General features: G+C 41.9%; 1 protein-coding gene and 1 non-coding gene across 2 annotated transcripts in view; one reads left to right on the top strand and one right to left on the bottom strand.

The window, feature by feature from the left end:
- LOC124555261 (thrombospondin type-1 domain-containing protein 7A-like) overlaps positions 1-24,662 on the bottom strand; it is a 1,197,505-nt gene that overhangs the window by 900,296 nt on the left and 272,547 nt on the right. The window lies entirely within an intron of this gene.
- Positions 7,152-7,226, top strand: Trnas-cga. The gene has a single exon. It is a non-coding gene; the product is annotated as a tRNA-Ser (tRNA).

Raw genomic sequence — 24,662 nt, 5'->3', positions numbered from 1 at the left:
TTGCCCGCCTATGAGTCCCAGAATACCTACAAATGTTTTATGGTGATTAGATTACTTGGTTAGGTTGTGGAAATGAGTACAACTTACTGCAAGCTTATTTGCAAAGTTATAATCTTGTAATCCGTGTTGAGTGCTTCGAATCATTATCTTAACGGAATTTTTCTTAGGATAACACAGACCTAGTGCCGATGTATCCATCGCTATTTAAGAATATAAAATGATAAGCACAAGACTGACAGAACAAAAGTAACAAACGCAGTTCCTGTCACGAAATGCTTTTTGGGACGAATACTATATTGTTTGAGGTAAGACGTTTGCAAGATATTCTTGAGAATAAAGACGAGCCATTATAGCCTAATAAGTTCCAGATGAATTCATCAGAGGAAATTAGCTAAACTTTCATCGCGTAGCACTTGCATTCCACAGAATAGATTCTGCTGGAAATTATGTAAGTGCTAATACGATTAACTATAATCAAAACAACAACTTCGGAAGTTTTAGTTTTTAGTTGCTCCTGCGTTCAATAATCAAAAGTGGATAAAATTTTATTGGCTTTTCGTAATCTTGATTTCTATTTAGTTGAGTTTTAATGTGTTGGACGATGGAAATATCTAAACTACGGACTCCTACACTACAGTAGATACTGTTGAAAAATAAATAATGTTGTTGCCTGTTATTCGCAAAATCATTTCTTGACTTTTAGCAGTCTTGTGATTCTGATTCATACTGCAAGCTGATGTTAAATATTCATTCCTTTGGGTGCAGAGAAAGAATAGCGTGACTTCTTTTTCTTATAACGAGGCCTTCTGCAGTGTGCCGAAATGACTTTGCGGATATCACTATATGTCAGTGGATAAACGTTGGTCCACAACCGTAATTACCGTCTCTAAATGACTAAGTGCACATCTTCTTTATAGCTTGGACAATATCTGATACTGCACGGGGGACCTTTGTGGCCTCTACTAGTCTTCAAAACTGCGTAGATTTCCTGTCCCACATGTCAGAGATTTCAGTCGTGGTATAACACGTAGACAGAATGAATGCACTGTCTTTAACTTAACGACGGCTAGATGCATATTATGAAGAATTCAATGGACGAACGTTTTTCCATTCGATTCAACGAAATTTCTAAAAACAGTTTCTACATTGGAGTCCTTGTATTTCTGACGACCATAATGTATGATGCGTCAAGAGAAACGAACGCTTTGGTTCATAATGGACGACCCTGATACTTGTGAAGTAGGACCTCCACGCCCCAGCAATTGTTTTGCATATTTACTTTTAAGGAAGTCGTTTGGGCACGTGGTCCTTGCCTAGTGGTAGCGTTCGCAAGTTCAGCATTCGCTCACAGGATGATTTAGATGAATGACAAAATATATTAATAAATCTACAAATAAAGAAAAGAGAAACCGTTGTAGAGTTCCTTCAACCAGTGTTATGGATTGTAAAAGGACACAGATAAAAATTTTACATCGTAGATGATTACCGTCTGCAACTAGGAAGTGCCTTTTTTCCAAAATCGACTCGCCAGCACAGAACGCTCATTCGAAATATTTTTCAACATCTATCTAAAATCACTTTGCCTAAATTTGGTCCGTAAAACATCTTTGTAATATCTGGTCCGTGAAACAGCTGGAGCTCTTATTGGCACGGATTACTCTAGGTTACGGTACATTTCTGTTGAAGATGTCCATGCTATGGTTAGGGAATTAACGCACATGACGAAAAGGAAGTTTGGGAGTCACGATTGCCATCTGATGGCATCCCAAGTTTGTTCCGAATGATGAATGTCCATTAAGATTGAAGGTCTTGACTTCAACTGGAGGTTATCATTATGCTACTCAAATATTTGTAGCACGTTTCTAGATGTGATGTATAACCATTTTACCGCAGTAACACGCTGTTTTCAATATAGAAGACATCAAAAATGGATGGTTACGATTAATGAGAAGTAATTGAGGCGTACTCCGCACCTTTCGTTGTCACTTCTGTGACAATGAAAGCAACTAGTACAGCAAGGATTAACACTGTGTCAACATTATTATGTGAGGAACAGATGTGTAACACCTTCTCGTGACAAAATAACACCAGATGATCCGTGTAAAAGGAAGAAAAAATTGTGTAGAGTTATCGTATTTCTAGAGAAAACGGTCAGTGTAATTTCGACACTGAATTGTAGGTGTTAAGAGTAGTTACTTTAATAAGAATCATAGATTAATTTAAAAAAGAAATAAAGTACCTCTTTGTCTACTTTCATATTCCGTGTGCAACATAGAAATGTTTTCAGAGCGAAACAGTATCAACAGAACTAAAGAATTGCTTCACGAGTACATTTATGAGTGAATGATTTCATGCCACGGATCTACACAGTTTTTCAAGGAAATGGATCATACGAGGGCGTGCTGAAAATTAATGCCTTTGAATGTTTTACTTGAAACCTCTTAAAGCTTCTGAAATAGAACATCATCACTTTTCATGTCTCCACACTTGCAGCCCTCTGACTCCAGAACGCTCCAAATTGTAGCGTGGAACATGGCGGTGTGTAACATAACTACGTCGGTGCGTGAGAAACAGCCCACTGTAATCGAGTTTCGAAGTCGAAGGGTTCGTCCACACATTGGAGCACTCTCTCCTTCAGTATGACAATGCCAGAACACACACAAATGTTGCGACATCTACAACAATACGACGCCTTAGGTTCAGCGTCATCGACCATGCTCCATACAGTACCAACTAGGCCCCATCCTCATCCGATTTTCATCTGTTTCCAGACCTTGAAGTGTACCTTCGAGGACTTTAATTCGATACTAATGAAGCAGTGCGAACAGAGGTGAAATGTGGCTCTGTCAACGAAGTCTAATTTTCTTTCAGTTATTGTACCAACAAACTGGTCCCTCGTTGGGAGAAACGTGTTGTTGCCAGTGTGTCTATGTTGAGTCATAAATATCTATACATGAAAACTAAAGATGTAGAATATTAATAATGTTTGTATGAACAAATTAAAATGATAATGCAATCGTGATGGGAGATTTCAAATCGACAAGGAGTGACTGAAAGAAGAATAGCAGTGAGATTGGCGTTAGGAGTCAAAGGTAACATAGAGAGTGAACACGCGAGACACAACCTTCGAAGTGCATAGCAAAAGGAGTACAGATGGAAAGCTATAGTGACTAGTAAGAGATACAAACTGCATTTAAGTAAAGAGAAGATACAGAAATCAAATTAAATCGAACTGTAACCTTTCGAGATTAAACGTAGTCAGTGATCCTGTCCCAGTACAAATGAAGCGTAGTCAAGAGAACTCAGATCCTTAATATGTAAAGATGTAGTGTTGAAAATACTAAAGAACCAGCAATAAAAAGAGACTATGCTACAAGAATAGAGATCCTAACTAACAGTGGCTACATTGTAACAACATGTTATGAACTGAAAGAAAATGGAACAAAAACGACGTACGTAATACTGAAAAAGAAAAGACAATATCTTAAACTCGATTGAGGACAGGAATAAACACGGAAAAGGAAGCACAATAGAAGCACAAGAAAGATGCAGAATCGTAAAGAACTCAGAATGTAGGGAGGCTATGGTACGGAGGATGGATGATCGTAACGATACACAGGGAAACATAAATTTCTGGATTGGTTGGTACACTGCTGACAGTGGTGGGACAGAGATGGCGCATACATCATTCACTTCTAGACTGTAAATTAAATATGAGATATAATCCTTCTATTTTGTATAAATACAATTTTTTCTTAATAATTAACATAGTACTCTTCATTTGAAAACTGTTCGTTAACTGTAGGTCACCCTGTGTGTAGGATTATCGAGACAAAAAAAAAAAAAACTGTGTGCGTGATAAATTATACAGCGAGATTAGGAACTTCTGTTAAAGGCAACAAAAAAGTCATGTATGGTTCGAATCAAACGTGTAAATCTGTTACTGAATGAACATTTTTAAATATCCAAACTACGCAAGGAATATTTTGAACAGGGAGAGGATATTAGCGTGGAAGTAGAATACACAGAAGAAAGAGAAGTACCTCATGGTGTAGGTCTTTCAATTCTGGAGACGAAATTTGAAGTAGCACTGAAAGAAATAAGAGCAAAGAGAGCTACAGACCAGCTGAAAGTTGAGCTCTGCCATAATTTTGGAAAAAAAATTAAAGATGAACTTTTAAATATTATGATCTGTGTGTTACGATTATGAGTCTGTTCCAAATGAATATGTAGAAGGTAAAACATTCTCATTCATCAAAAAGAATCCAAGAGACTGCTCCGATAATAGAATGTCATACGCTGAATAAATATTTACACCCAATAAAAATGGAATAAAATGCCAAGTGGAACGAGAAACTGGAGATGATCAGTTTGATTTCGACGTGAAATCAGTTCTAGTAAAGCCAAAACAGTAAAAAAGAACTTTTTACAGACACAACTGGAATTAAAGAGGGATACTTACTTATTGTTCTAGAAAAGGCATTTGACAACATTACCTCTAAGAAATTCGTCAAGATCTTGAAAGATACACTCCTTCACTGGAAAGGTAGACGAACAATGTAGTATATAAAACATAATACATAAAAAATTTTGGAAACAGAAGTGTGAGAATAGCGCTCACTGGAGACCGGTGTAAAGCGAAAAGTACAAAAAGGGTCAGAGAGGGATGCAATTTATCACCTTCTTTGTATAACATTCAAGCCAAAAAAACTGCAAGGATCTTCAGAGGCAAAACATGTGGAGTTAAGTTGAAAGACCTCCTGTCACTGCATAACATTTGCAGAGCATAATGCCCTTATAACTAATAGTGTCAAACAAATGCAGAATATATTTTCTAAATGATTCGAAGTTTTGAAAAGTTTGAACTTAAAATTAATACTCAAAAAAACGAACATTATGAAAGGAAACAAATCATAATTGAGAAAGACGTCTGACTCAAACTGTAAAGAAATAAAACAGAAAAAGTCGATAAATTATGTTATTTTGGCACCTGAAATAAAAAGACGACACATGCGATATGATGTACAGAAATTTTTTTGCTGAAGCTAAACGTGCTTTCAATGTAAGACTACAACTGATACTGTACAAGTACAGAGATTGAGAAAAAAATATTTGTTAAGGTATTCAACTGAAGAGCGTTCATAAGTGGCTATAAAAGCAGGATATTATTAGACACAGACAGGATGCGTTTAGCAGCGATGGATGTACGGCTTTTGAAAGAGATCGATCAAGAAACATACGTCACAGCAACTATCCGAAAAAGCAAATCGACTCTTTGGACATCTATTAAGACACAATAAGTTTTTAATGTATGTGTTGGAAGTATGTTCCACATATCCTCCTGGTTTGCACTGAATCGTGCCTACCTCACCCAATGTTGCAGTCATACAAACATCCGTGTAAAAAGTAGCAGAAAAAAAATGCTATCAAGTTCAACACAATGACTGCCTGTACTATCTTATCAGTGGCCGTGATGATTTAAAAATCTTGTAGACGCATGACTATGATAACAGTTCTTAAATCTGCAGGTAAACACTTGCAAACATAGCAGGCAATCAACACTATGAATTAAAAACAAACGTAGATGATTTGCAATATCCACAAGAGAAGTCCTTTTCAGTATTCCGTATTGTAAATGGCAATGGCATCGAAACCTTATACACCCGACGAAATGCTGAGATGGTACCTAACGGTTATTGCTGAGTGTAGTTGCTCTTCCAAACAGCATTCCATACAAGCATATCAGTTGCGTATTAACCTGTGGTTACTCGCGCTTTAGGAACTTGGGCTATGCACAGCTCTGTTTTAAAGGAATAGCTCGATGTAGTCAAAAGGTTGGGCCACACATGTCTGCTTTCATGTCCTGTAGCTAATTCGCTGCAAATAATAACCTGTAGGTGTGATGCTGCAGTCAAATAGTCTGTGCATTGGGTAGAACTTCGAGTTAATAAAATGTACTCAAATACAAAATGGAAGTTAAATGAATAATTTAATAACAATGGTTCTAATCTAACGACTGTAATTGATATAGACGACAGAGAATTATGTTTAATAAAGTTTATTTAAGAAAAGACATCTCAAATAAACGGGTATTGGTCCTACAATATTCAATTAAAATACAGACAAAAAATACCCATATCAGTCCAGTAAAGCTAAGTTGACAGCGTGACAAGAATGGCAGCAAAATCCCCGAACTAAACAGTCATCGAAAATATAAGAAAACTAAGCCCGTTTCGTAATAACAATAAACGAATTATTAACTAGGTCAAAACAGTTCAGATGATTTACAAATTATCACACATCATACAAAAAATACTAACTCATACTCTATCTATCCTCAGTTCCACAACAAAAGTGAAAAAAATTGGAATGTTACTGTGTGGCACATTCAGATCTTTCAAGAGACCTTTCAAAAATTAGATCATTGTAGCTGCTGTTCGCCGCCCAGAATCAATCAGTTATATGACTGAATCACGCATGTTACCACAGGCAGGTCTCCCTTCTTCCAGCATTCCACAGAAAGTGTCCAGAATCTCTCCCTTGAGCCCTTCACTCGAAAATTCACAGTCTCCAATTTACTCCCACAGTGTTCTCCTACAGTCTGCTTTTCAGTTAGTTGAAGACATCCCCATCAAAAAAACATCGTCCTACATTCTACAGACATGATTTGATTAAAATTGACGACTTCTCGCACTAAACTAATATATTACAACAATATTTAAATAAGGAAATGTTATAAACATGCGGTTACAGTCAGGTCACTTACAATAAATATAAGTAATAGCAGGTTCATAAATAAACAAGCTAGCATTGAGATTTTTCACTCTGCAGCGGAGTGTGCGCTTTTATGAAACTTCCTGGCAGATTAAAACTGTGTGCCGGACCGAGACTCAAACACGGGACCTTTGCCTTTCGCGGGCAAGTGCTCTACCAACCCGCCAGGAAGTTTCATATCAGCGCACACTCCGCTGCAGAGTGAAAAATCTCATTCTGGAAACATCCCCCAGGCTGTGGCTAAGCCATGTCTCCGCAATATCCTTTCTTTCAGGAGTGCTAGTTCTGCAAGGTTCGCAGGAGAGCTTCTGTAAGGTTTGGAAGGTAGGAGACGAGGTACTGGCAGAAGTAAAGCTGTGAGGGCGGGGCGTGAGTCGTGCTTGGGTAGCTCAGTTGGTAGAGCACTTGCCCGCGAAAGGCAAAGGTCCCGAGTTCGAGTCTCGGCCCGGCACACAGTTTTAATCTGCCAGGAAGTTTCAAGCTAGCATTGTTGCGCAAATGTGCCCACAATAAATGACAACCGACTGTCGTTAAATATTGTTTAAACAATTATTTATGCCTTCTTGACAAAGGCGTCTTTCGGATCTCTTTTCAGTTGTAATGTCCACTAACACATGTGGCTGATCACTTTTAACAACACTGGAAATGAACATTTAAATAAAGTTACTGGCAAAATAGTAAACTATTGATTAAATAAAAACAGAAGTATGACAAAATATGAGATATTAATGCTGTGTTCATTTCCTGTGTAATTCTGGAGAATATGATATTCTGACCATCATTTGTGTAATGAAAGGATATAAAAGATTAATAAATCAAGAAATATAATAAGTACAGATAAGATACATTTCAGAGATGGTAGCTATAACGGAATGATATCATCCGAGATATCGTATACTGAAATGGCATGAAGTGTTTAAAAGTTGTTAATTCATAGATTCATTGCGAAAATGTTATTCGCTGTGAAATAATAATGTCTACAGTTATAAAGGTATTGAAATGCAGTTGTGTCATTGGATGTGCCTCATTTTTATGAGATGGCAGATGTATTAAAATTGGCGTTAATATCTCAGAGAGCTGTAAGAAGCAATCTTTAAGCTTGTTAGACATTCCGCCGTTTTTTGGAGCACTGTCTGTCAAAATTCCCTGCACTGTGATTTTCCCAATCCCTCGCCAAGCATTTGTGCCGCATCTGGGCTCGACGCCACTTGTCTCTGCCGCTGGACCGGCCGCGGCACGCTGACTACCCTGAGGCCGTCCGCCAGCGCTCAGCCGTTCAACAAATTCATCTTACCTCGTACAGTACTGGGCGGCAGATTAGGTAGCCTACATACGCCTAACGTTGCAACTTCTACAGAAGTAAAGAAACTCAAGTCGTCGACGAGGTCGTTACAAATGGAATGTAATACTGAAGTCGGCAACGATGATACAGAAAATAGGCCGCCAAAGGAACCGGAGATCTGAACCCCGATGGACCACTATATCACCTTCATTTGTGAGATCGTTAGAGGATTGTCATCCACAGAGGATGCCGCACAGGTATCAGTCCTGCTTGACACGTAACAAAACTAGACAATTATGCTGTGCAAGATCAAAAACCGACAATTAAATTATATTCGGCTAACACGAAACTGGAACTGGACGTCGACCTTTTGTTAATCATAATATATGTTCTTGAAGAAGCTTAGTGTGATGTGGCACTCCCTTTGGCTTTCATTTCGATAATGGAGATAATACGTCATATTATGGATTCTACGGAACAAATGAAGCATTGGAAAGCCACGTAATTCATGTAGTACTATCGAAAAAGATAATAATGCTCACGGCTCTTTCAGAGGTGTTCAGAGTAATTATCAGGAACTTAGAAAATATGTTCATGGGCATCAAGTGTTTATCTAAGCATTCCAACACAACTCTGGACCATTGTTGTATGTCATTATCTAGCTGAAATAAGTTCAGCAGTGTTGTGAATTTGGTGAAACAAACGCATATGATCTATCAGCAGAATCTCATGTGATTCACCACTGAGGCTCGAGAGAGGTAGAAAGACTCTCTAGCATAAACAAAAACCTACGAAGAAACTACCACCAACGGCCAAAGGTATATCCTGGTGGTCATAGAGATCTGTCAGATCAAGGATTGCGGACAAACTTACATGCTACTGTGAGTGTGTACTAACACGGATGAACATTTTCCATGGTTACTTTCTTGTGGTCATGTTAACTAATATGTGTTACAGTGTGTAAATGGCACACATACTAAAGCATGATGTTAGCTCCTGAAGATCATTACTGGGAGGTGGTTGTTATTGGTATGTAATACACTGTAGTCCTTCGACTCGATTTTATAACACTGGATAATCATCCCCGATGCTAGTCTGACACTTCGTATAGAGCACTTGACTTTACCCTGGCGGCTATGGCTTCATCCTAGCCATTATACACACAATACACCATTGACACTGTGCGCCGCGAAAACTCACTATGAATGTAGAGTTGGAGTGGCCCAAATGCGACATTTTTTCCAAGCATGCCCGCTACGCCTTTTTCTACATTCCTCAGCAAAGTAATTTGTAATAAGACTGTTTACCTATAGAAGATGAAAAGATAGTAATTCGTTTACTTCTTTAGTGAGGTCTACACGAAGCAAAGTCACAGATTCTTAGAGTGTTCTTTTGTTGATAAAATAACCTACTGGTGTACTACCGGCTGTCGGTGTCGAAACGGTACAATATTTTGACCATCGATCCTGTCACTATCATCAGGTGTGCTAATGAAATGACCGTCACTTGGCTCATGGGCTGCTTATATCCTTACCAAACTTCATTGTTCCATCCGCAGTCACTGCCAGAGGCGTCCAGCGTGTCTACTGTCACAGTATTCGACGTTCTGTACGCGTCACGTCGGCGTCGTGGCAATAGCGCCTCTATCAGTCCTTAGTCCTAACTAAATCAAGTGCCGGATTTCAAACTTTTCTTAAGTTGTAGTCAGAGTCGTCATTGATAGGTGAGTCCCTAGTTTGAATTTCAATAGGCACCTAGGCGATACAATCCCACTAATGTGATACTGGAGCCAGTACTGCAGCGCAGGTGTAATCCACGCCCGATAGACAATATTCTTCGACCACTGAGCTGTTGTGCAGCATTAAATGAGTACGTCGTTGATGTTCTCGGCAGCGGTCTTTATTTAAATCTGTCCTGTGATTAATATACGCCTAGATTTTGTAAGGAAATAGATTTTAGGTAGATTCATACAAAAATAAATAAATCAGACACTTACTAAGACCAACTGCAAATTACCTAAATATAGTTAGTAATACAATAATTGTACCAGTATGAACACCCATTATTAGATATGTAAAGGTGGGAAATAGAAGCAAACATTAATTAAACATATTCTGATTTATGAATAGTATCGAAAAAAAGAAACAGCTTGTTTTCTTTCGAGAGCGTACTCCAAAGATATCTCGATAACAGCGTAAGGTAATTCATAACGCAAAAGCAACTGACAATATCAGAAGTCACGTCCACAATTTTCGGTATAAGCTCCTAGGTTCTTAATACAGCAACATAGTTAAAAACCTCTACAACAATAAAACTGCCACAATCGAGGTAATAGTAAAATGAGTAAAAAAAGCAGTTATACCTAAAACACTATTCACCTCATAGTCTGAAATAAATTTTCGAAATGATGATGATAAAAACAAGGTGAAAGACAAACGTTTAATCAATCACTGTGAGCCATGTTGGGCTCATGTTATACGTCGGTAAAGCAGATGCCAGACTGAGATTCATTGGAAGAATCCTAAGGAAAAGCAATCCGAAAACAAAGGAAGTAGGTTACAAGACACTTGTTCGCCCACTCCTTGAATACTGCTCACCGGTGTAGGATCTGTACCAGATACGGTTGGTAGAAGACATAGAGAAGATCCAACGGAGAGCAGTGCGCTTCGTTACAGGATCATTTAGTAATCGCGAAAGCGTTACGGAGATGATAGATAAACTCCAGTGGAAGACTCTGCAAGAGAGACGCTCAGTAGCTCGGTATGGGCTTTAGTTGAAGTTTCGAGAACATACCTTCACCGAGGAGTCAAGCAGTATGTTGCTCCCTCCCACGTATATCTCGCGAAGAGACCATGAGGATAAAATCGGAGAGATTAGAGCCCACACAGAGGCATACGGACAATCTTTCTTTCCACGAACAATACGAGACTGGAATATGAGACTGGAATAGAAGGGAGGACCGATAGAGGTACTCAAAGTACCCTCCGCCACACACCGTCAGGTGGCTTGCAGAGTATGGATGTAGATGTAGATGTAGAGACCTTCGTTCCTATTCTGTGTTTGGTTTCCCGTGGCTATGGCTATTATGATGTTGTTCTCTCTGTCCGTGAGAGGCAGCAGAGGTATGTATCGATATTCGCACCTTGTACTCATCGACCCTGGACATGAAAGTTGAGTTTGGATTTAATTTACCAGCAAGTCAAGACTGCTCGCACTGTGCCGTTTGGTTCTCGTTGTTGGCTGTTCGGACATTCCCGCGAGCAACAACGTGTGTGTTCGAGTTCGCGAATGTTTAGCCACTGTCCGGTGGAGTCTAACTGTATTTCGTTATTTGCAATTGAAGTGCACCAGCGGAATTTTCTGTCTTGTTGACGTTAACGTTCGGGTTACCTGCCCTGGTCGTTGACGTAAATTCAGGCAGCGTCCTTTCCTCACCGTGTTGACAGCTTAATGTATACTTGGTTATGGGCGTCCATGCCTTTTTACGTTTTGCATTGAACTCCCGGTTGTGTGCTGGTCAAGTGGAGCACAAGTTACCTTGTTGGTGGGTCCGTTGACTGTGTGTTGGTTGGACTGGCGCCGGATCGAAAATGGTTGGGCCGACTGCCTGTCTCACCTAAGCGATCGTTAGTATTTCAAGTACTGTCCGACCCCCGAAACTTCTGAGCGCCGTTGGCTGCACTGCCTTTTCTTATTTTCTGTTGTGTGAATTTGTATGGCTCATAGCCGATGATTTTGAATTAAAGTTGAATTGTTTTTAGTGGTGTTTTAAGTCATGGGCCTTAAGCCGCTTTAAAATTAAAATTCCTTGCTTGTCAAGTGTTAGGTTGTTCGAACCTTCAGCCTGATAAATGAATTGTTTAAAGATAAAGCGTTGGGCGTTCTGCCTACTAAAAATTATTTTAGTTGTATTTTAAGTCATCGCCTTCAGCCGTTTTAAAATTAAAGTTCCTTGCTTGTCAAGTGTTAGATTGTTTGGGGCCTTCAGCCTAATTTAAAATAAGGCTTTGTTGTCTAAATTTATTTTACCTTGAGTTTTAAGTCATGGGGCCTTCAGCCGTTTCTAAATTAAGGATCTTTGTCTTTCGAGCAGCAGACTGTTTGAGGCCTTCAGCCTAATTGAAGATAAGGTCTTCTGCCTTGTGTTTCTTTATTTATTTTTACCTTGAGTCTTAAATCATCAGCCTTCAGCTATCTTTAAATTAAGGTTGTTGCTTTTCAAGTGTTAGATTTTTAGGTCTTCAACCAAATTATAGAACTTACTTAACGTGAGGCCTTCTGCCTTCTAAGTGTTCCTTTTGCCGTCTGAATTTCGAGTTAATGGCTTTTAGCCTTTTTCTAAAATTAAAGTGGTTGTGGTGTATTCAGCCGATAACTAAGTTCAAGAATTTGTACTGTAATTTTTAGTCAAATAAATAAAGTTTTATGTGTTCGAGTGTAACTGACAGCCGCTCATTTTGGCCCCTTTCCGCAATTCCAACTACCTGTCCTGTCCTGCGGGTTTAGCAGGGCGTCTCTCATAGTTATGAAGGAACCTTGTGGGCCAGGAGGCAATATCTTTCTGCAGATCTCCAGTGCATTAAGACGAAATATATGATCTATATGAAAGGGACAAGTTAAATTTGAAGTGGGTGTCAAGACGCAAATCAACTTTCCTCATCTAGGAAGGGTCTGTGACCAGATTCCTGAGTTCACTAGTCATGAAAAATTAAAAAAAACTGTTGAACATTAAGGCCTCTTACCACTATCGTGTACACTGATCCTCATTTTCTTTACAAATAGGCATTTCGAATGGTTCTGCTCCCCCTATCACTAACTGCGTATCTCTGCAGACTGCTACCTCGCGAGGGGATACCTGGATTAGATTTGTAGGAAAATTTGCACTGATAACGTCTGCAAAAGGCTGAAAAATTACGCCTGCCAAAAAAGCTTGAAGAGAATTTAGCGAACGCTGACGATTTATCGTCATGAAAACTCGTCTCTACAAGTAAATGATTACACTGGCTTAAAAAGAAAAGAAAAAATAATCAAAGAAACAACAAAAAATATTTCCAGATGGCCGCCAGCCCGACACACAAATATGATGCAAAACAGTTAGAAATCTTAATTTCTAAAAAAGTCCTCAAAGGTCGCTGGACTATTAGATGGATTCATATTATCGAGGCATTTCTGCACGCATCATATTCGTGTTTCACACTGATACTCGCTTCTTACCCTTTTCTGATTGCACTGCGTTTAAATCTGTCTTATCAATAATTGGTTCACAGGGAACTATGAAATATGTTACCAGAACCATTCAATTACTTTTCACTTCTTTGAATTTTGGTCTTGTCTCCATCAATTCAGAGATACCCATTCTTATAATCTTCATTGGCTACATACGTCTTTACAATACTAAAGAATTACCTGTCTACCGCCTCAAAGGAATCACTTCCAACAAGAACTGAGAGGGTGCGGGCATTATCTGAAGCTCAGGGTGTCCGTAAAATATTAATTTTGTGTGGTCACAAACTCAGAAGCATTTTAAATGCACAAAAAGATTCTTAGGACTTTGAGCGGCATTCAATGAACTTTAATGTTCATCAACAACGAAAGACCTCGTAACTTCTTTTCTCCCTCCGATATCTTAATAAGTAAACTGTGTCTACTTGAAAGGAATTTTATTTCGGTCATGACTTAATATGCTGGATTTTTGTTGTTATTATCTGTAGTGTTTTACTCATCGCTGTGTATTAGATTTTCTTTCAATAACTTCCCGCGTAGTTTGACTGGGTACTTTCACTTTAATAGCACCAACGGGAAAATGTTATTAAAAGGATACAGGCAATATCATGAAGCCAGGGTTTACGACCCATTTTCTAAGAATTAAAAAAAAGATGCCGGCCTCATTCTTTCCTGCAATATTCATAAAACCTTCCAAGTCCAAGGAATCCTCATGCGAATGCGCGGCAGTTGTGGGTAATATTAATAGTCGCGCTTATTTGGAAATAACTAAAGTAATCAGTCTTGATCAAATACAGATGTTTTATTATATGATGACCAATATCAGTACTGAGAGACCATCTTCAGAGCGTAGGGATTCACCATCGGAGACCCGCATGAACACTGAGTGGAGCTGTCTTTCAACACTGAAACCGTTCATAATAAATAAAGTATCTTTTTCGTGACCAAGACTGATTGTTTTATTAAAATTAGACATATATCGCGGTTTTTTTCCAAATCTGTTATCAAAAATTATTATCTTACGATTTAATTACTCTTCGTCTTTCTTCAGTTTCGTCAGTGTGGGCAGGAAGTAGCTTGTAATAGATAAAACCATGAAATAAATAATTATGATATCAACGTAGTGAAGACTGAATTGTGTAAAGAAATGTTGCCAAGGCGGTACAACCCTTTATTTTCCTCAGCGCGGGGGGATATTTAATTTTCTGTTGTAGTTGTAAACATGAAAAAGTGGATATGTAACGAAACATTTCTATGGCGAAGCAGCTGGTTCGTTTCCAAAGCCGTGAGGATCCCTCTCATTACTTGTACGTGCTACAAACATATGAGAAAGGGAAGAGCAGCGAAACAGTTGCTTCTACCTCCACAACTAAACTGCACACACCACCATATGGTTTATGGCAGAGAGTACTGAGCGTTACACTGTCACTTCCCCCTTTCCAGTACCAGTTGTGAATGTTCCACGTCAGCAACGAGTGAACTCGAAATTGCCAAATTTTAACTTCATGGCCTTTTCGTTCAAATGGCCCTGAGCACTATGGGACTTAACTTCTGAGGTCATCAGTCGCCTAGAACTTAGAACTACTTAAACCTAACTAACCTAAGGACATCACACAAATCCATGCTCGAAGCAGGATTCGAATCTGCGACCGTAGTGGTCGCGCGGGAACTTTTCGTGAGATATACATAGGATGAAGCGATATCTACGGCTACATCTACATACAAAATTTTCGAGTCACCATACAATTTACCTCTGTTAATAATGCCTTTACCTGTTCATTCGTAAATTGAGCAATGGGACAAGAAAATCTATATGCTTCCGTCCAAGACCTGATTTCCCTTGACTGCGCGGTCCTCACCGAAGACGAACCTTGGTAAAACTAGAACGTTCTGCAGTGTGTTCTAAATTCCGACTCTCTAAACTTTCTCGAAAGTGTTTCACTAAAAGAGTGTCTTCTTCTCTCTAGGGACACGTACTTGTTTTCACGAAAATGTTACCGCAATACTCGCGTGTTGATCGAACCGATCGGTTCCAAATCTAGCAAATCACCTCTGAATTCCTTCTATGTCTTTTTTTAATCCACCTGGTGAGGATCCCAATTACACGAGTAGTGCTTAAGAACTTCTCGCACAAATATTCTGCACGTGGTCCTCTATATAGATGAAGTGAACTTTCATAGATTTCTCCCACTAAACTGAAATCAAATATTCTGTTCCCCTTTAGGTAGCCTCAATAGTCCATGCTTGTCCCTATAGAATACTGCAGAGTGAAGAGAGGAAAATAATTTACAGAAATCAGCAGCACAGCAGCAGCTAAAATTTAATTTCTTACTATGTGCTGCTGTTAATCCTAAAATACTAAAAATTGACTCCAGGTGTAAAAGTAAAATGTAGGATTGTTCACTAATATCAAACGTACTTCATTACATATCGAATGGTCAAGCTTTAGTAGGAAGAACGAAGATGGTGACGTGAAATGTTTGTATACGTCAGAGGAAAAAAATTTTTAATTATTAAGTCTATAAAAGATGGACGAGAAAAAATTACGACTTAGCATGGAGATACAATTTTTTGTTGCTGTGTTCTGTCTCACACAGATTATAACGTAATCGCCGACGGCCACTTTCGCCACTTTCTATTGGCTAGCATATCTTGGGATAATGCGCTTGTTACACGACTGCGAGTTTAATGCTGTTTGCTAACATAGGGAAACATGCTACACTGCCAGACCAGATCAATAAATCATGAAATGGAGTTGCAAACTGCGAATATGGTAGCACAACAGCTTCAAAATTTACTGGAGACAAATGAAAATTTGTGCCGAACTTGGACTCGGACCCGGATTTCCTGCTTTTCGTGAATGGTCGCCTTAGTCAGTTTTTTAGCAGTAACTAATTTGTTTCGGCGCCAAATATAAAACAGTGTACAAAAATATAACATACTGCTGAATTAATTGCAGTGCCATTATTAGGGTATCAGCATAAGTTTAAGAACTTGGAACATAATCAATATAACAAACGACAACAATTAGCAAAGGAACGACCCCCTGGCAAGACAAAACAAAACAGTGACAGCATATCACCAAGAAACGAGTAGGTTCACGTTGATCCCCATGTCCTATCAGGCGTGATTCTGGCTCGTCGTCTCGATAGATATTACGTAGTCCTATTAATCGTTAAAGTTCCAGAACACCACCTAACTAGAATTCACCTTCTCATACCCGCGCGCATCCCAGCTGTGGGTAGGATCCATGAAAACACGACACAAAAAATTGGCATAATTCTGACTATATCTCGAATGGCGCATTAAAGCAGTTTGATGATCTTGGAGAAACACCCAAAACTCAAGGATGCTTTCTCTGCCATCTCTAAACAAATAATGAACTGACAGTCCTTAGACTCAATACACTGTGTTTGTCTTAGTGCGGGGAAAAAAGATCTTATCCGGGAACAGAACCGATTAGTGGTACAACAGCACGTGGAGCAACATGAAGATGTAAATTAAGTACTTTCCACATCAGCAGCCACATCTCTGCAGAAGGTCGACTCACAGTCGATGTTCAACCGTGTCAGATATCTGATACTAAGGGCAAAGCAAAGAACCTACCATAGTAATGGCATGTAGCTGGAGTACCATGTCGCACGAGCCTCAGTGGCCAGGAGGATATGGTACACGAAATGCCACGCCACAGGCCATGCGATCTTTAGTTTCTGGATCTCCATCAGGTTCCGGGTGTGTCACCTCATCATTAGGTACTAAACGTCACACGCAGTAAGAGTCCTCGTACGAGGTAAGTCCCCATGGACATAGCTGTGTTCGATAAAAATGTTCTTGAGGTGCAAGAGGGAAGTAGAAGTATGTGCTACCGTAACAGGTGGCACTCTGGAAGAAGGACTGAGCTCATTAATCAAGGCTCCTGAAAAACCAGTCTGATAGCGGGTCCACAATTTAACCACCGTGCAGACATAGAGGGCAGCAGCTCTAAAACTGATGTTGGCCAGACCAAGGCGTCCTTCCTGAGGAGGAGAAGTAAGTGTGTCGTAACGAACTCTGAAGATAAGACCTGTGCTCAAGAAATAGCCAACTGCTTCCAGCAACCAGTTCGGCATCATCTTGGTAAGACATGGACGAAATGTGGTATATTATACAATGGATGGGTGTTGACACAATAAACTCATTGTGCCATCTCCAACGCTTGTAGCTATTTACTACAGATGTTCATGCAGATCATTTTTATGTTAGCTCCGGCCATTCTCTGTACGTCGCGCATGAAGGTGATTCCCAAACTTTTGAGATTGTCCATTCATCACAACGAGCCACTCTTCGCTTCCAAAAGACTCCTGTCAATGTTCAAAGTACCAGGCTTTGTCAAATTCATACGACTGCCCACAGCAGATCCACACCGAATGATCCATTCCAGCGACAGACAAATGTATGTCCCCTCATCATGAGCCCAGTTAACCGACTCGGCAGTCTTCATAATAGTGGACCAAGAGAAATGGAAAAATGGATCAACGACGATGGACAGTCGTGCCGGACCGATCGCGAAATAATTATTGGGCCTGCAACGTGTCCACTGATCAGCAACTGCGATGAGGCATTTCAAGGAAGTCGCATGATGATATGAGACAATTCAAGGAAGTCGCATTATGATATATATGATGTCACAGAGAAAGGCCGTACATTGCATCACCGGCAAGACAGTCATGGCTCACGCTATTAAGGGCGTTTGTGAAGTATACTGACACCTAGGTGCAGCAAAAGCAGCATGTTACTGCTAGGGCGATAACATCATGATAGTCACTGAGAACAGTGTGTACGTTACTGTACCCACCGATACGAGTTTCATCCAGAGATATAACTTGAAGCAGGTGGCACTTGAGATGGACTGTGAGGGGCTGTGTCAAACTCTTCAAATCGCAATGAAGAATGGTCATTGGCGTGTAATGCTCTATCCCACGTCCCCTGTATGGCTTGGCGACCAGAATAGTCAGCCCTTCCTAGAATGCAGAAGGGAGTGTAACGTTGGACGACATAAGGTCATGGTACATAGCAATCCAACGAGTGGTCATAACACCACGAAATGCGAGAAAATGCTAAAGCAGGAAACCATCAGGATCTAGGTACTTGTTGAGGATATCCAGAGCTGCCCCATCCAGAATGTCATGCAAAGTCTCAAGGACTTTATTCATAACCATAGCAACTTAGTCCACTTGCATACAGAACTGTCTATAGCGGTCCACAAAGGCATTCGCAATATCTTTCTGGGACGTCAGGCAGCGACCATCTGTCGTTTCAAGGGCGTGTACCAGTCCTTCCCAGCACCGCTGCTTCAAATTAATACTGTGGTGCACCAACGGGGGTTCCCCACTGATTCAATTATGACATCTCGCATGTATCATTGCTCCCTCAAGTTGACGACGTGTTAGCGAGATAATTTGCGCGTTTACTCTCTGAATGTGAACTTGTCGATCAAGGGATGGTGCTTGGGCAGAGAGCTACCGTAGCAGCGTGAAATAAAAGCCCAATGTATGTTGCTGCCAATATATCTTGTTGCAACCATATTATATCATCATGTGATGATCATTATATCATCATGTGACGCTCACTGAAGCAAGAATACCAGCTGCGTCCATAAGTGCCCCTCCAACAGACAGCACGACTGTATCCAAAGCCCCAGTCGATTAACAGTCATTGGTTGTTGCTTCAGCAACTGCACTGCTTCAATGTTCGTTGGCCCATCTTCAACATCATTCGCCAACACAGTAGTGTGTATGTCCACAGAGTCCGGCAGAGGCTCTGTAGCGCCCAAAGGCGACATTGTGGCATCTCATTTCTGTCCGCCGACGGGAGGCACGTCGCTTGGTGCATGCGATGATTGTTCTCTATCCGACGGGAGACGGGCATGATGTTTCGCCACAGGAACTTCCAACAGGCGGAGATCTTGGCAGAGAGGATCAGTATCGTCCATTGGCTGTAGCCGGCAAGCGTCCGACGGAGTAAGCTGACGGTTATTATGTCTCCTCGGGACTGTTCATGTGTCTTTCAGTGTCGAGGACGCTGGCGGGTGCTGATGGGCAGGCACAAAGGCGGCAGTAGGTACGACCATGGAGATGACGTCCATCCCTCGGGCTGGAACCTCCGCACCACCCGTCAGCACAGGCGGAGGAGGAGAGGGTACAGGAATAGACGACGTTCCCTCTTCATCTCCCAGCTGTACAGTCACAGACGACAAAGTTTCAGTAATAGGAGGCAGTGCAGACAGTACTCAAGAATCACTCTGGAGAACTTCGACATAGTACATCCACGGAATCGTCGTCGGTACAGTCAAAACCAGTGCATCGCCAGGTGGCAATTGCGTGATTCTCCACTGCATGCGCCGGCCGAAGTGGCCGTGCGGTTAAAGGCGTTGCAGTCCGAAACCGCAAGACCGCTACGGTCGCAGGTTCGAATCCTGCCTCGGGCATGGATGTTTGTGATGTCCTTAGGTTAGTTAGGTTTAACTAGTTCTAAGTTCTAGGGGACTAATGACCTCAGCAGTTGAGTCCCATAGTGCTCAGAGCCATTTGAACCAACCTTCCCGAACCCGTTGCGGAGAATGGTTCAAATGGCTCTAAGCACTATGGAACTTAATATCTGAGGTCATCAGTCCCATAGACTTAGAACTACTTAAACTAACTAACCTATGTACATCACACACATCCATGCCCGAGGCAGGATTCGAACCTGCGGCCGTAGTAGCAGAGCGGTTCAGGACTGAAGCGCCTAGAACTGCTCGGCCACAGAGACGGGCTGTGGAGCATGTGACTGACAACTTGACTTCAGCCATATCGTCAGTTCCGGTGATTGCCCCAGCTGCACCTGTGGCTGATGCTGATGTCGAATGCGAATCCTTGGTCGACTCTCTGGTTGTCCCGACGTCGTTCTTTTTGCCTGACCGGCGCGACCTTCTCCCGTCTTCGGACAAGAGAGGACGATGTAAACAACACTCCTCTAAACGACGCAAAAGGAGGCTCCCAACGACGTCGGAATGGGACTCTTCGCCCTGTCCAAATGATACACCACCTTTTGAGGAAATCCACATAACTGAAAACTATGATGAATTACATCACATTTTATACAGGTATCAAGTCTGTTCTTTTGGACACCATTCTTGATCTCACAGCAGTACGTGTACATGATGAAATGATCTGAATTTTGGCATCGGTCGCAATTGGGCATTGAAATGAATCCAGTGGCAAGAGGTGAATATTTTTGCTGGACCAGGACCGGAACGCGAGTGGTCTCCTTCATCGCCTTTTGTTAATTTACTTTTTTAAATCCGGTCTTCTTAATCACTTATTTCCTATTGAAAGACTTCTGTAACAAGTTTGTAATGGATCATTGACATTGTACACCAAAGACAATAAGAAAATACACGTATTTAATGCTCCTCTGTATATTATACAGCCGCGCCGGGTAGCCGCGCCGTCTAGGGCGCCTTGTCACAGTCTGCGCCTGTCCCCCCGTCGGAGGATCCTCCCTCGGGCATGGGTGTGTGTGTGTAGTCCATAGCGTATATTAGTTTAAGTTAGATTAAGTAGTGTGTAAGCTTAGGGACCGATGACCTAAGTAGTTAGGTCCCATAAGATCTCACCACAAATTTACAATTTTTATATTATACAAGTTATAAATAATAAGAAGAAAATCAGCGTTAAATAATCAGCTCACTGAGATGATGTGCCGTAACAGTGTTTTTTATGTGTACAAACGAAAAGAAATGGAATAGTTCCTCAAGAAAAAGCAAATCGTTTTCGGTGACCACAATATAATTAAAAGAATATAATTGAAAGTACTAAATCCCAGGCGCACGACTGCCGCTTGGGCGGACACGTCTTTTAGGTGAATATACTCGTATTTATAGTTTCGTGCCCAATGTCATGATCCTTTAACAAGAGTAACATCAGATCATCTTCTTCCGACCGCTACGCCCCAACTGCGGGGGGGGGGGGGGGGGGGAGGGAGACAGGGGGCGGATCCGTGAAAGTACTATCCAAATAATAGGTAATAGGAAGTTTCGTCATCCTTTGCGCCGTCTTGGAAAAGATAGTAAACTGATAGACTTTGATCCAAGGCAGAGCGTGGGCCATCATAGATACAAAATACGTGTCTTTCGTGGAGAGTAACATCTGTGGCTCGATAACGTGTGACACAGATTGAAGATAAAGGGAGAGGATTCTCCCAACCAGCAGCCATACTTTTCCTTAGGGTCCACACACTACGCGATGTTCGTTCTTTCCCATCAGGCAACACTAAGAGCAGAGGTTGGGGGTGGGGGTGGGGGTGGGGGAATCAGCCACGCCGATATTGTGCAGTCCTATTCGCATCTCATGTTTCTCATTAACGTCAAGGTGTCAGGAGGCGCTCACCGCTGTACCAAGAAAGCCATGGTGGATCACATCACGGGCCATAGAGCTGTAGGACAGCGACTCTCAGTCACATACAGGGCATGGCTCCTCATCATTAGATAATATACGTCCATCGCCCTTGGTGCTCTGGTGCTGGAGAAGTTAGCATACACATAGCTATATTCAAGGAAAAATGTCTTGATATTTGAGAGAGATGGCGCGATGTGAGCAACGTCAATGGGAGGAAGGCGGGATGGAGGCGTAAGTGCTTCAGTCTGACATACAGTGCCGCTGCCCTCCTCCTGTGTGGGGAGTGAAGGTTTCGTAGTGTACCTTGAGGATACGTTCAGCGCTGGCGCTGTATCTGAACATCACTAGCTGTTGTTGTGCCATCACGGCCGTCACCTGGAAAATATGAGTCAGGTGCGGTATTCTGGATGCCATGAGGGTGTTTATGAAGGAGACTCATTGGACCATATCCAATGTTCGTAAGAAGTGCCTCTTCACGTCCATTTTGACTGCCTGTAGGAAGCGCTTGCGAAACTGACGGGGGGCCAGCCACACGTCCGTTACCCAGCACTCTGGTGATGCATCAAGCGGAAGTCACAAGATGAAACTGATAAATGCAGGGGAGAAATCCATATGTGCCATCAACGCCACAAGGAAATAATGACCTACACTGTCAAAGCATTGTCGAAGTCCACCGTGATCAGGGCATCTCGAAGGTGAGCCGCTGTGAGGGCTATCAAATCCTTATAGTCACTAAGCGCAGTCTGTGTGTATATTATTAGCTCCTTCTATGGAAGTTTGTTCCTTAGAAAGTACTTGGAGCAGGACGTTCTCAAGGCGCGCCGCCAGAAGCATTGTGAAGATCTTATAGTCGCTGTTGGGCAAGACAGTTGCCGGTTATGATCAATCCCTCGTCCCCCTGTTGGCCTGGGAATCAGAACAATCAGGCCTTCAGCAAAAGACGGAGGTACCAGGAAAGTAGATGCCATCAGTTCTTGATACATCGACGCCAATTTAAGAATAATCAAATTTTTAAAGGCCTGGTAAGACTTCAAGGTGCTACCGTCCGAAGCAGAGGACTTCTTGCTTGCACCCTTTGTTATGGTTTCTTCGAAGTCTTCGCGAGCAACTGGCATCATAAGAGATTCCTCCGCCTGGCCGTCGAGGTTACCCGATATCGAATGTGGCATTTCAGCAAAAGCAGCACCATCGTAATGCTGGTAGTGGTCAACAAATGTATTCAGACAGCGACCATCTCTCATGTCAAGAACGTGGATCATCGTGCGCTGTCACTGTTGTCGTTCGCGAGGAACGTGATGCATAGACGGATGATAACAACCAACGCGATCTTGATACCACACTCGCACCACACCACCCTCGAGACGACGCATCGTATGCGAGATGATCTTCGCTTTCATGTGACGAATCTCCATCTGTCGGTCAGGGGCGGCGGGCTTGTCATGACTTCTCGGAATAGCGTTAAGTAACATTCCGTCTTGTGGCGATGCCAAAGTGTCTGTCCTCTACCATATTGCATCATCACGCGCCACAGTGCCGGTTTGGCGCATTCGACCTACCATTTCAGAATGGAGGTATAACTCAGCAGCCGATCTTTGCCGTTAGTCCACGTGTCTACTATGAGTCGACGACATTCCGCCTGCTGAAGGTGCGCCACATTCATTTTCCATCAGCCACGACTCCTCCATAACGTCTGACGACGGAAGGAAAAAATGTTGATGTATGCGCTATGACTTCCTGTGTCCATTGTCACTAGCACTATATCAGGGTAGACACAAATGCGATCGTGGCGACTCGCAGAGTGACTGGCGACGTATGTGTATTCAGGGTAGTCACCATGCACACTTTCCCAAGTGTCTATCAGAACCAGTTTTTGCACCAGCAAATGGAGTACAGTACACGTGGTGTAATTGGAGTATTGATATTTCGGATGAAGCACGCTGTTGAAGTCACTGCCAAGGATACAGTTGTCATACCGTCCGAGAAAAAGAGGCCTGATCTCCTCCAAGTAGAAACGCAACCGGTCACGTCTCTTGTCCATGCCAGAGGAGACATAAATATTTACAATCCCCGTACCTTATATGGTTATCCCAAAAACTCTGGCCGACGGCAAATGTGTCACGTTGCCACATTATATGCCATCTTGCATCATAATAATAACGGCATCATCAGTAGGTGTAACGAGTGAAATATAACTGTAGAAGTCTGGAAATGTCTCCAAACGAACTTCTTGCTTGAGCGCAGTGTCCACATCTGAGATTTGCAGCATATCGGGCAGCAGTTAAAGATTCGAGCAGATAGTGTTAAGATTGATGGAACCAATCCAATATGCCTACCGCAGGTTTGCAGGCATAGGGACACTCAGTGCAACAGAAGAATACAGTGGTTCGTCATGTTCTTCAGGCTCAATGCTCGCGTCTCCACAGCACCCACATTACGAAACGAGAGGCAGAATTAGAGCCCGCTTTTAGTCTCTCGACCGATCCTGTCGCAGATTGCGTCGTTGGAACGCTTGATATACAACACACTGCACACTATGGGAAGGTGATACCAACAAGCTCGTCACTCGGGACCGTGACTTTGTATCGGAGAAGACGTTCTACTTCCAGAACTTTTGGTCTAGCATATTCTCTCCTTTGACTGAATTTCACCGTCGATTTTCTGTAAGAGTTGGCTACTGCAATCGGTGGAAACATTATAACGCGCGAAACGGCCGAAATAAATAGACAAACATTGAGTGCGCGCTCCCCGGCAGGGACATAAACAGCACCTTCGAGCAGAACGGCTCCAAGAACCAAACTGAATTGGACTTTTGCCAAAGAACAGACACACATCGCAAATATAAATATATACGGCGTGGCAGCCATTAAGATCATGTAGTGCGGATGCACTCTCTCTACTGAACTCTTTCGAGAATCCACAGTGAGGCAGCGGGCAATGAGTGCGGTGGATAGGGAGCTCTACGTAAG

This window comes from Schistocerca americana, chromosome X (assembly GCF_021461395.2).
Source record: "Schistocerca americana isolate TAMUIC-IGC-003095 chromosome X, iqSchAmer2.1, whole genome shotgun sequence".
Lineage (NCBI taxonomy): Eukaryota > Metazoa > Arthropoda > Insecta > Orthoptera > Acrididae > Schistocerca > Schistocerca americana.
The sequence above is the reverse complement of the archived record's forward strand: the minus strand, read 5'-3'. Positions and strand labels throughout refer to the sequence as shown.